This window comes from Camellia sinensis, chromosome 3 (assembly GCF_055761805.1).
Source record: "Camellia sinensis isolate YWXY chromosome 3, ASM5576180v1, whole genome shotgun sequence".
Classification (NCBI taxonomy): domain Eukaryota; kingdom Viridiplantae; phylum Streptophyta; class Magnoliopsida; order Ericales; family Theaceae; genus Camellia; species Camellia sinensis.
In genome coordinates, this window is record NC_138963.1 from 3,236,293 (window position 1) to 3,246,880 (window position 10,588).

The following is a 10,588-nucleotide window of genomic DNA, read 5'->3' on the forward strand; positions in this document are numbered from 1 at the left end:
CATGCATAGTAAAACCCTAGCTCCTGACAAAATAGGACAGGGAAACCTTACCGCAACATAGGGGTGTTTTGGCTCTCACTTGTTTGCTATGTGCTTTAGAGTGTATCTCTACAGGAACGTACATATCAGTTTGCAAGATTGAGTATTAGGCCCGAGGGCACCAGTATCAGTGTTGTTGAGAAATCAGTTATCTGCGGGTATCAAGTTCAGTTTTGGGAACAGTGATTCTGGGGAACAGTGATCAGTAATAGAGTGCAGTTGTTCGGCTACACCCGTGTTTGATCTGTTTGGGCTGAAATGCTATTTGTTTTTCCTTTCAGTTCAGAGGTTCAGAGAGTTGATATAGAGTAGCTAGTGTTCCCCCTTGCTGAGGCAAGATAGATATCTGATCCGTCAGTCACCGTTCAGTACAGCGGACTTATGATGATGCAGAATTCAGAAGAGATTGTGGTTATGACAGCCACGCTAGATCAAGGGATCACCCTGCGGGATGAAACCAATGTTGATGTATCGCATTCGCCTAGGTCGCCTGTCGTGCACCTAGTCTGGACCCCCCAGTTGTATCAGGCTCGTGAGCCCACCACATTTGAATTGATGGGAATGATAGGTGACCTCTAGAGATCCGTGGCTGATCTGGCCTATGGAATGTCGGCTTCGCCGCCAGCGGCACCGTATGCCGGGAATTTCATACCACAGGAGCCCCCGCTACTGGGGCGGATTGTGATAGAGCTCAGCCAACCAGAGGTTGCCTCTAGCTACAGCAACGACGTATCAGCAACAACCGGGCTTCACTCTGATGCAGTAACCCAAACCCCCGATCAGGTTGAGGCTAGAGGCAAGAACAAAATGAAGGCAGATGCCGATCGCATTGAACAACTGTTGCGGGCAGTCGAGGCTTTGAAAGCTGGGGGGATGAACAAGCAACAGATATCCGCAGTTGTGGCAAAAACTGTGGAGGATGCTTTCCCCACTCCACCTGAGGGTAGTTCAAGTCAGTCAGAAAATCGGGATAGGCCCCGTCATGCCAGAACAGTTCCTCCTATTCCCAACCCTGCACCTGGGAAAGATCAGAAAACCAAGGCAGTGCCTGCCGACCCTTTTGCTAGTGTGTCTAGTAAGAATACTCAGACTTCAAAGTACCTGCCCCGAGGGCGCAGGATCTTTCATGCTCTCTACATGCCTCTGTCTAAGGTACTTCAGATTCTTGCCAAAAGGGGGCGCCTCAAACCCCTTGAACCTCGGCCTCTCCTGAAGAATCTCCCTCTCACACATGATGCTGCTTTGTACTGCGCGTACCACCAACAGACCGGTCACGCCACCGATAACTATTTCCGCCTTCGCCATTAAGCGCAGGATCTGATCGATAATGAGGTCATTCTTCCACCTACCTCAGCGAAGTCTGTTACCACCGAGCTGTTGGACTTTGAGGATACTGCGAGTATGTGATCTGGGGTTGGACCACCTGCGGGCGGCGCTCGGTGTATTTCAGATGTGGTGTCTGGCATGCACTTTTTGAGCATTTGTAAATGCAGTTTTGTAGCTTCTGGCTTGGGTTTTGAGAAAGTTCTATGTTTTGTTTTTGAGTCTGCCTCTTTGCTTTGAGTCAGTCTTTTTGTTTTTGGGTCTGTCTTGTGGTACCGAGTCAGTCCCGTTGTATAGGATGTCGAGTGATTCCGGGGTTATTGCCTCGAACACCGTTTTTGTATTTAACCTTTTTGCTTTCTTTTTGAGTCTGTCTCTGCTGTGGAGCCAGTTACATCCGAGAAACCTGAATGAAACAGCTGCGGCTATCATGTTTCCGTGCTTATTGTTTGTTTTGGGCTAGTTGTGCCAGAGGTTTTGAATGGAACAACCCTGCATTCTACCTGCTCTTCTGTGCCTTGAGAATTATTGCATTGACCTAAGTTCTTCAAAACTTTTTTCGAAACATTGTGATAAAAACGAAGAGGAAGGAATTCCTCCGGTTTTGTAAAAATTTGATCAATTGAGAGAAAGAGAGGCATGCTAAGCCCTTAATGAATGAAATCATGCTTGTGAGCGTGAGTACTGGGAAGGACCTTGGCTTGATCCAGACCGGTTCCACACCATCTTCAGCGCGAGCGATTTGTCGCTTTCTTAAAAAAAAACTTTCAAAAACAAAATATTTTGTGCGATCCTGCGAAGACTTGTGTGGAATCGCTCATGAGATGGTGCAACTTAGGATCGCTCTCGACCTCAAGATTCGACCCATTTGTTTTGAACCTCGAACTCATTCGAACATTCAATGGTCAACTGTCAGAGGAGGCCTGTGTGGCCAGTTTTGAAGCAGCCCTCGAACGAGAGGCACCAAAGTCGAATAAAAAAGATTAGATCTCACCAAAAGAAGCTCGTGGAGCAGCCATGATGGATTCTTCTGCAAATCATTGCAACAGCCGTTCTCCTAGATATAGAGAGGCTTCAACTTCAAAAACCATTTGGCATGGACTTGTTACACTTTTACCCTTTTGAGAGGCTCGCTGGGCCGAAAACCGGAAGGGTGACCCAGGCAAAAGTTAGAGCAAGAGAAAAATACAAAAAATGCAAAAGAAAAAGAGAAGAAATAAAATAAAATAAAAAAAATACAAAAAATACAAAAAAAAATCAAGAAAAAAAAAGAGAAGAAAAAAAATAAAATGAAAAGAAGCTCGCAAGGTCGAAAACCCGCATTAGGCACCTTGGCAAAAGTTAGAGCCTGAAAAGTGAAGGTTAAAATACCCGAGTGTACCTTAACCTGAACTACGTAAGGCTTGATTCCCATGTTTGGGATACGTAGGCAACTTCGTCCTGAAGTCTAGCCCCCAACGCTCTCACATCGACTAAGTCCATGCAATGGTTTTTAATCATCCTTGATTCCCATGTTTGGAGTATCTAGGCAGCTTCGCCCTGAAGTCCAGTCCTACGCACTTTCAAAGTGACTGTGTCCATATATTGGTTTTGACCATCTCCGTCTTCTTAGCATTCGAGAGTTCATTTGCAATCATCACCAATGAAGACTGTTTGCGGACTGCTGCGGCATCATCCAAACAAGGGGCAACTTTCCGTTGCCACGAGTCGTCGCGAGTCGCCGTTCAAACCAGGGGCAACTTTCCGTTGCCATGCAGCCCCTTCAAGCAAGGGGCAATTTTCCATTGCCTCCGATCCGAGGTTGCGTATCTCAAGGGTAAGTACCGTGCTCGTTTAGCATTGGCCATTTGCAAAAATAGTTTTTTTTTTACTGAGGTTGACTATTTTCTCGAAAACTATTCCATTTTCCAAAACCCGACCTTTTCTTGGACCCAAAAAAGGAAAATTTTCAGTGCTTACAGCCTGACTTGCGTGATTTTCAAATCAAAAATCGAACAAGTACGTTAATCCGACTCTCATCTTGATCAAAACTGTTTTAGTAGAAAACCAAAACAAAAAGTGGTCAAAATGATAAACTATGGGCACGGTTGAGTCAGGCTTCCTGTCTTTCCCCCATCGCCAGCATACTTGCCAAAAAGGGCACAACTTAAGCCGTCATTAAAGGGCCAAAAGCTCTCTCAACCTCCGAGCAACGAGCTATCGAACCAAGTGCGAAGCACGAATCCGAAGGGATCAAGGTACTCCGTTCCCTTACCTGGGGCATCGACCAAACGCCACCAGAAGAAATAGCTGTGAGCTAACGGCGTTGGGCATGAACCCGCAACTTCTTATTCATTCATCAATCACCTTGGGGAGGGACGAAAAATGAGAGAATAAAGAATAGAGAGGTGTAAGTTGAGAGAAAAAGCGAGCCAAAGGGATTTTGTGAGAAAAAAAAAAATGAGCCTGAGTGCTAGAGGGATGTGAGGATCACAAATGATAGAAGGGTGGGAAACAATACCCAGAGAAACTGGCTCCTCGTGATCTGAGGTCCCCCGTCTTCGTTAACGCGTCTGTATGTCGTGTTTTTTGTTTTGTTTACCTCAACCTTTGTTTTGAGTCTTTTCCGAGCGTGTCTCGTTGTGTTTAGGTCGTATACCCTTTTGTTTGAGTCCTTCCTGCTGTGTTCAGTTGTAGGCTCGATACCCCGGTTGAAAATCCTTTTTTATTTCGAAAATCGTTTATGCTCAGAGTGCTGTGCCATTCTCTACATCTGTGCGAAGCAAAAGAAGAAGAAAAAAAATCAGGGCATCTGAGCGTGCTTCAACTTCAACTGGTTCCATCTCTGTGTTCCGTCTTGTCAGATTGGGCTGTTTGTTCAGGATTTGCTGTGTGCAGAATGAACCGAGTGTGGTGTTAGGGGCTGTATGCACACTAATCCCCAATAGAGTATGGGCTGTGCGTTCAGTTTGAGCAGTGTGTTGCTTGGGCTGTTTTGCTATGAGGCCGTTTGGTTATTTGATTATTACAGTACAAATGCTTGATTTTTCAGACAACAGGTCAATTCCATTCACATTGGGGTGTAACATGATGTGATGCGATGCAATATATGAGATATGTAAATGTAACACTTTTCAAGCAAAAAGTTTGTTCATTTCATTATCATTTTCAAGTACATAGCTTTGAAAAGAAAAATCTGCCTGTGGCAGTACAAGGTAATCTAACTACCAGCAAAGAGAAGGAAAAAAAAGGAAAAAAGTACAAAAAAAGAGAAAAAGCAGCAATCTGGATCATCATCAGTAGTCTCAGGCCCGGGGATCTGTCCTCGCCCTCTTCCTGGACGAAGGTCCAGGGGCATCGTCATCAGCCTCACCATCTGAGCCTGAGTTTGAGTCGTCTCCAGCCTCCTCAGATGACCCGGCCTCTGCCTCCGCCTCGGACTCATCATCATCATCATCGTCATCATCAGGGGTCGGCACCCGAGAGCTACTCCCGGCATGAACACGCCCCGTCCTGGTACGGGGACGTACAGCGTCTCCACGCCCTCCTCGAGAACGAATAGAGGGCCCAGTCGGAGCGCCACCCACTGGAGGAATCTGGAAGGGAGGCTGAAAAGCACAAAAGGCAAATACATCAGAATACTGTAAGCAGCGTATCAGTGCAGAATGCAGTGTATGAGTACAGTGTGTGAACGCCGTGAGCAGTTTATAAGTGTAGAATGCAGTGTATGAGTACAGTGTGTGAATGCCGTGAGCAGCTTATCAGTGCAGAATGCAGTATATGAGTACAGTGTATGAATGACGTGAGTAGCTTATCAAGTGTTGTGTTGTGCACCAGATTATGTTAAGCAGCTTATGAGTATGGTTTGAGGCCGTGATCAGAAGAACATACCGGAATACTGTAGAGGGCCAGGAGGTCGAAGGTCCGCTGTAGCATCCCCATCATGGAGGCATTCAACACCAAGGACTGCCGGGTGTACTCGGACGACGCCTGCAAAAGTATCAAAGGCATCAGTATTCTGCGAAATACCAAAATAAACTGAAATAAAATGACAATGCAAGATGCAAGATGAAGTAGTACATACCGGAGGTAAGTCATAGAACCCGACCAATTCATGGTCAGCCGGAGGAGAAGCAAAGGGAATCTGGTACGTCGCCCCACCCTGCCCTCAGCATGTCAGTATAGTGGGTAGCGCTGGCCAGCTAACCCCCCGACCCCTCCGAGCTCTGCTCCTGCCACGGACACGAGCCGTCCTTGACGTCCCTGCCTCAGCTCCTGCTCCAGCTATTGGCGCCGTGGGTCCCCCTCTCTCAGCTCGGCGGCCACCGCTCAGAGGCCGCATAATGTAGGTCTGGACGTACTCTCTGAAGTCGCCCTCGCCCCTGAAGTCCCCCGTGTCCCAGCCGATCGTGTAATCGGCCATCTCTTGGGCGGTGAACCTCTCAGTATCTCTCATATGGGCAGGGGGTGGACCCGGAACTATCTGCTCTGGTAAACCCAGGGTCTGACGCAAGAAACGCTCGCCCAGGTACCAAGCCTGACAAACCGGGTCCTCCAACAGAATCTGGCAACGGGCAGTCTCCTCTGCACCCTCGTAGTGATCCCTCACCATGGCTGGCAACGGAGTCCAGGGCTGCCAGGTGATGTGTGGGTAAATATGCAGTTTGTTATCTATCTGTTATCAGACATACAGTGCTAAGCGAAGCCTAAGAAAATTCCAAGGTTGAACATACCTCTGCGGCAGTGATGGTGTCGAAGTAGCGGTGGAAGAAAATAAAAGACTCCTGTGGCCTCCGCACGCATTGCACATTAAAGCGATGAGAAAAGGGGACGCCAAGTGGGGTCTCCACATCAGGTGCTGGGGCAAGCCTGGGAAAGTAGGCATACACCCACAACTGCAGAACAGATATAAGTATGACTATCAGATAAAGCAAAATACAGAATATAGCAGAAATGGCAGAGCCGTGTGTTGTGCAGTGTATTGTACATAGTATACAATATGTGCAGTATACATTCAAAGTAAAGTAGAGTATATGTGTGCCGCGTGCGCAGTATATAGTCAGTGAGAGGCAGACCGTGGTGTATGCAATATACAGAATATAGAAAACGTGAAGCAGAAATGTAAAAGGGGAAGAAGATGTACCTCCCAAGCTCGCCAGTAGCCGCCGAGAAGCTGTTCGCTGAGGCGGGAAGAAGAGCTCATGTAACCATACAAAGTGGCCAAGCCAGCGCCACTCCAGTCATAGTGGCGGATCCGCCTGACATCCACCAGTGCGCTCAACAGACATAGAGGCACGATGTTCGCCCGGTCGGCGAAAAGAGTCATCCCGAAGAGGAACAAGATGAAGCCCCGCGCATACCGATCCACCTCCTCTGGGGTCATCTGCGCCTCCTCCGCCAAGGCTGGCTGAATCCGGAAATGGCTCTCAAACCAAGAGTACCTGACAAACCCTGCTCGAGCGAGGGGAGGCTGAGTGCCGAGTAGGTACAGCTGGACGGCGTCCCACTCATCCATATCGGTGTCGAAGGGGATCGGATCACCCCCTACCCCAATGCCGGTGAGCATCGAGAAATCATAAGGGGTCATCGTCATGTCCCCCGCAGCGGAGAAGTGGAAGGAGTTGGTGGTATCCCACAACCTCTCCACTAAAGCGGCAAGCAAGGGCCTGCAGGTCGTAAGCCGAGAGAGCCCCCTGCAAAAGATGCCGAAACTGGCCTCGTCGACGATATGACGAACCGCGTCTGACAGCTCTATGTACCAATCCCGAGCAATGACATTCCCATACCCGCGGATGGTATGGGAATCCCCCTGTAATAAAAAACAACAATTGCGAGGCAATATTCAAAATGCAGTTTTAAGAAGCATACAGGTATACAGCATGTGTGCATGTTTTCAAATTCGAACAGACATCGGGTGCCGGTGTACTTACAGTGAACTACAACGTGTGATGTGTCAGCGTGTTTGAGTGGTTCAGGGCAAATACAGCATGTGTGCATGTTTTCAGACTCAAGCAGATACCGGGTACCAGTGTGTATGCAGTGAAATACAGTGTACGCCGTGTGTTTGGGTGATTCAGGGTCAGTGCAGTGTGTGTGCACGTATAAGTTTCAAACAGATATCGGTTGTAAGTTTGTTTGCAATCAACTACAGTGTACAGTGTATCGGTGCATCCGGGCTAAGCAGTTAGAGAACATAATCAACTAATGGCAGTTATGTTCTACATTGCGGAAAATAATAAAACAGAAGAAAGAATGTTACCACAGAAGCGCCGAAGGATTGATGGGAGGTAGGCTCATGCAGGAGAAGCTCGGGTGCCACCGCCCTCTCGAAGCTCCGGAACTGGCGTAGTCCATCGGGGAGCATCACATGAACCGCAGGCCTGTAGGTCTCCGGATCGAACGGCCGGATATGAAGTGGCAAGGGGTCGGCCTCGGGATCCATCTCGAGCTCTGGTGGCGTCCCGCCCTGTGGAAGATTGTCCGCCATCTCGAAGAGAATGTGAAAATGGCTGGAAGACGAAAAACTGGGCGAGAATGTGAAGAGTCAACAAAAAGTCAATCCCGAGAGGGCCGGAAACGGCCGGAAAAGCCAAAGTGCGGAAAAGGCACAGATATCGAGAAAAACTCAAGGGAAACAAGCCCCGAGTGGCGAAAATCGAAAAAACAACACCGAAATGAAATTTCAATCGGTTCAAAACGTTCGAAACGCAAGGGTGAACGCGAATCGAACGATGAAACGGAGCCAAATACCAAGGAAAACGAGGAAATAAGGCTCGAAAAATATTTTAGAGAGAGAGAGAGGAGAAGATTTCGAGCAAGGAGAAGTAAAGAAAATAGGGCAAGAAGCGCTATTTTAAAAGGCCCGTAGCGAAATGCCAAAATTGCCCCGATACAGGGACTTTTTCCCGATCGGCCACACTCTTTGCCGGTCGGCAAAATAGTTTGCCGATGGAAATTGTATGATGGCCGATGGATGGCCGGTGATGCATTTTGATGGCTGGTGGGTATCCGGTGGTCTCTTACAGTGGTTTTGGAGCCTCCTACATCCTTTTTTGGGTTATATGTGTGGTTCAGGTCCTTCATTCCTGAAGACGGTGCAAGAAACGTGCATCTCCGACGCTCAACCGGCCTCTGTTTTGACCTCGGATTGTGTCTTCTGTGCGTGGCACTCGAATTCGTGCAAGGTGTATCCTTTCCGTATCCTTTTGGCTTTTATAAAACTCGAAAGTTGCCCCATGTGCATCACATGACAATCGCACTGTCTTGTGTATTTCAAATCAATCGCACTGTCTTGTGCACTCGCGTTGTCTAACGCATCGCGCTATTTTGCGCATCTTATTGCATTTTGCATGCATTCCATCGCGTTATCTTGCGCATCGCACTGTCTTGTGCACTCGCGTTGTCTAACGCATCGCGCTATCTTGCGCATCTCATTGCATTTTGCATGCATTCAATCGTGCTATTTTGTGCATCTCATTGCATTTTGCATGCATTCAATGGCGCTATTTTGCGCATCTCATTGCATTTTGCTTGCATTCAATCGCGCTATTTTGCGCATCACACCATCCTGCACATACGACGGTCTAGGGGACCCTAAATCCTCTGAAGGTGCAAGTCCTTCGGTGTTTGTCGTGCCCGAACGACTTTTGATAAGTTGCATTATACATGTATTTCAAGCGACTCGCGTCGTCGCATATTCAAGTTCACGTGCATCTCAAAAGCTGCGCGTTGTCGCGCACTTCAAAATCATGCATTATCATGCATTTGCATTTCAAAAACAAAAAAAAAAAAAAAAAAAACATGCATATGTCATGCATCATTGTAAATAGTGCATATGTCATGCATCATTGTAAATAATGCATATATCATGCATTTCCACTGTAAATATTCCATTTCCATTCCATTGCATATTTGTAGATATTGCATTGTAGCTTGCATGCATTCACTGCATCACCTCCGCCTATGGCTTGCGCCTTTCCATGTTGAGCTTGGTCTGGTATGTGCCCATACTTTTTACGTCGAAACATAGTTCAGTAGACCGTTCTATGTTAGACACTGCTTGTATGTGTACATGCCTTTCCTAGGCAAGATTTGTTTTGGCCCGCAGGCCATATCCATTGTATCCATTTCCATTCCATTGCATATTTGTAGATATTGCATTGTAGCTTGCATGCATTCACTGCATCACCTCCGCCTATGGCTTGAGCCTTTCCATGTTGAACTTGGTCTGGTATGTGCCCATACCTTTTACGTCGAAACATAGTTCAGTAGACCGTTCTATGTTAGACACGGCTTGTATGTGTACATGCCTTTCCTAGGCAAGATTTGTTTTGGCCCGCAGGCCATAACCATTGTATCCATTTCCATTCCATTGCATATTTGTAGATATTGCATTGTAGCTTGCATGCATTCACTGCATCACCTCCGCCTATGGCTTGCGCCTTTCCATGTTGAGCTTGGTTTGGTATGTGCCCATACTTTTTACGTCGAAACATAGTTCAGTAGACCGTTCTATGCTAGACACGGCTTGTATGTGTACATGCCTTTCCTAGGCAAGATTTGTTTTGGCCCGCAGGCCATATCCATTGTATCCATTTCCATTCCATTGCATATTTGTAGATATTGCATTGTAGCTTTCATGCATTCACTGCATCACCTCCGCCTATGGCTTGCGCCTTTCCATGTTGAGCTTGGTCTGGTATGTGCCCATACTTTTCACGTCGAAACATAGTTCAGTAGACCGTTTTATGTCAGACACGGCTTGTATGTGTACATGCCTTTCCTAGGCAAGATTTGGTTTGGCCCGCGTGCCTTATCCATTGCCATTTTCCCCAGCATTTTCATTGTATATATTACATTGTAGTGTAATTTTTGCATCCAGCATTAGGATCATTGTCCTTTCCCCAGCAGGTCGGTTCCCCACTTATGTCATCCCCCCCCCAATACTTGTTCTTGTGTCCGTCTACATTACTCATAGTTTTGTTAACCGTTCTGTGGTAGACGGACTTGTTACCTCCATCAATCTATTTGACATAGGTGTGGTTTCGAACTGCTCATGATTGGATCATGATTCAATTGCATTGCATTTTCGTTTGCATTGTTTATACATAGTTTTGTATATATTGCATATCATTTTTCATTCATTTTTGCATTGTCATACATGTTGCTAATAACATTGTACCTGTTAAGTTTGCTTTCTTTGCAGGCACGATATTGTATGTACGGTTCATTTGAAGCTGGTGCAACC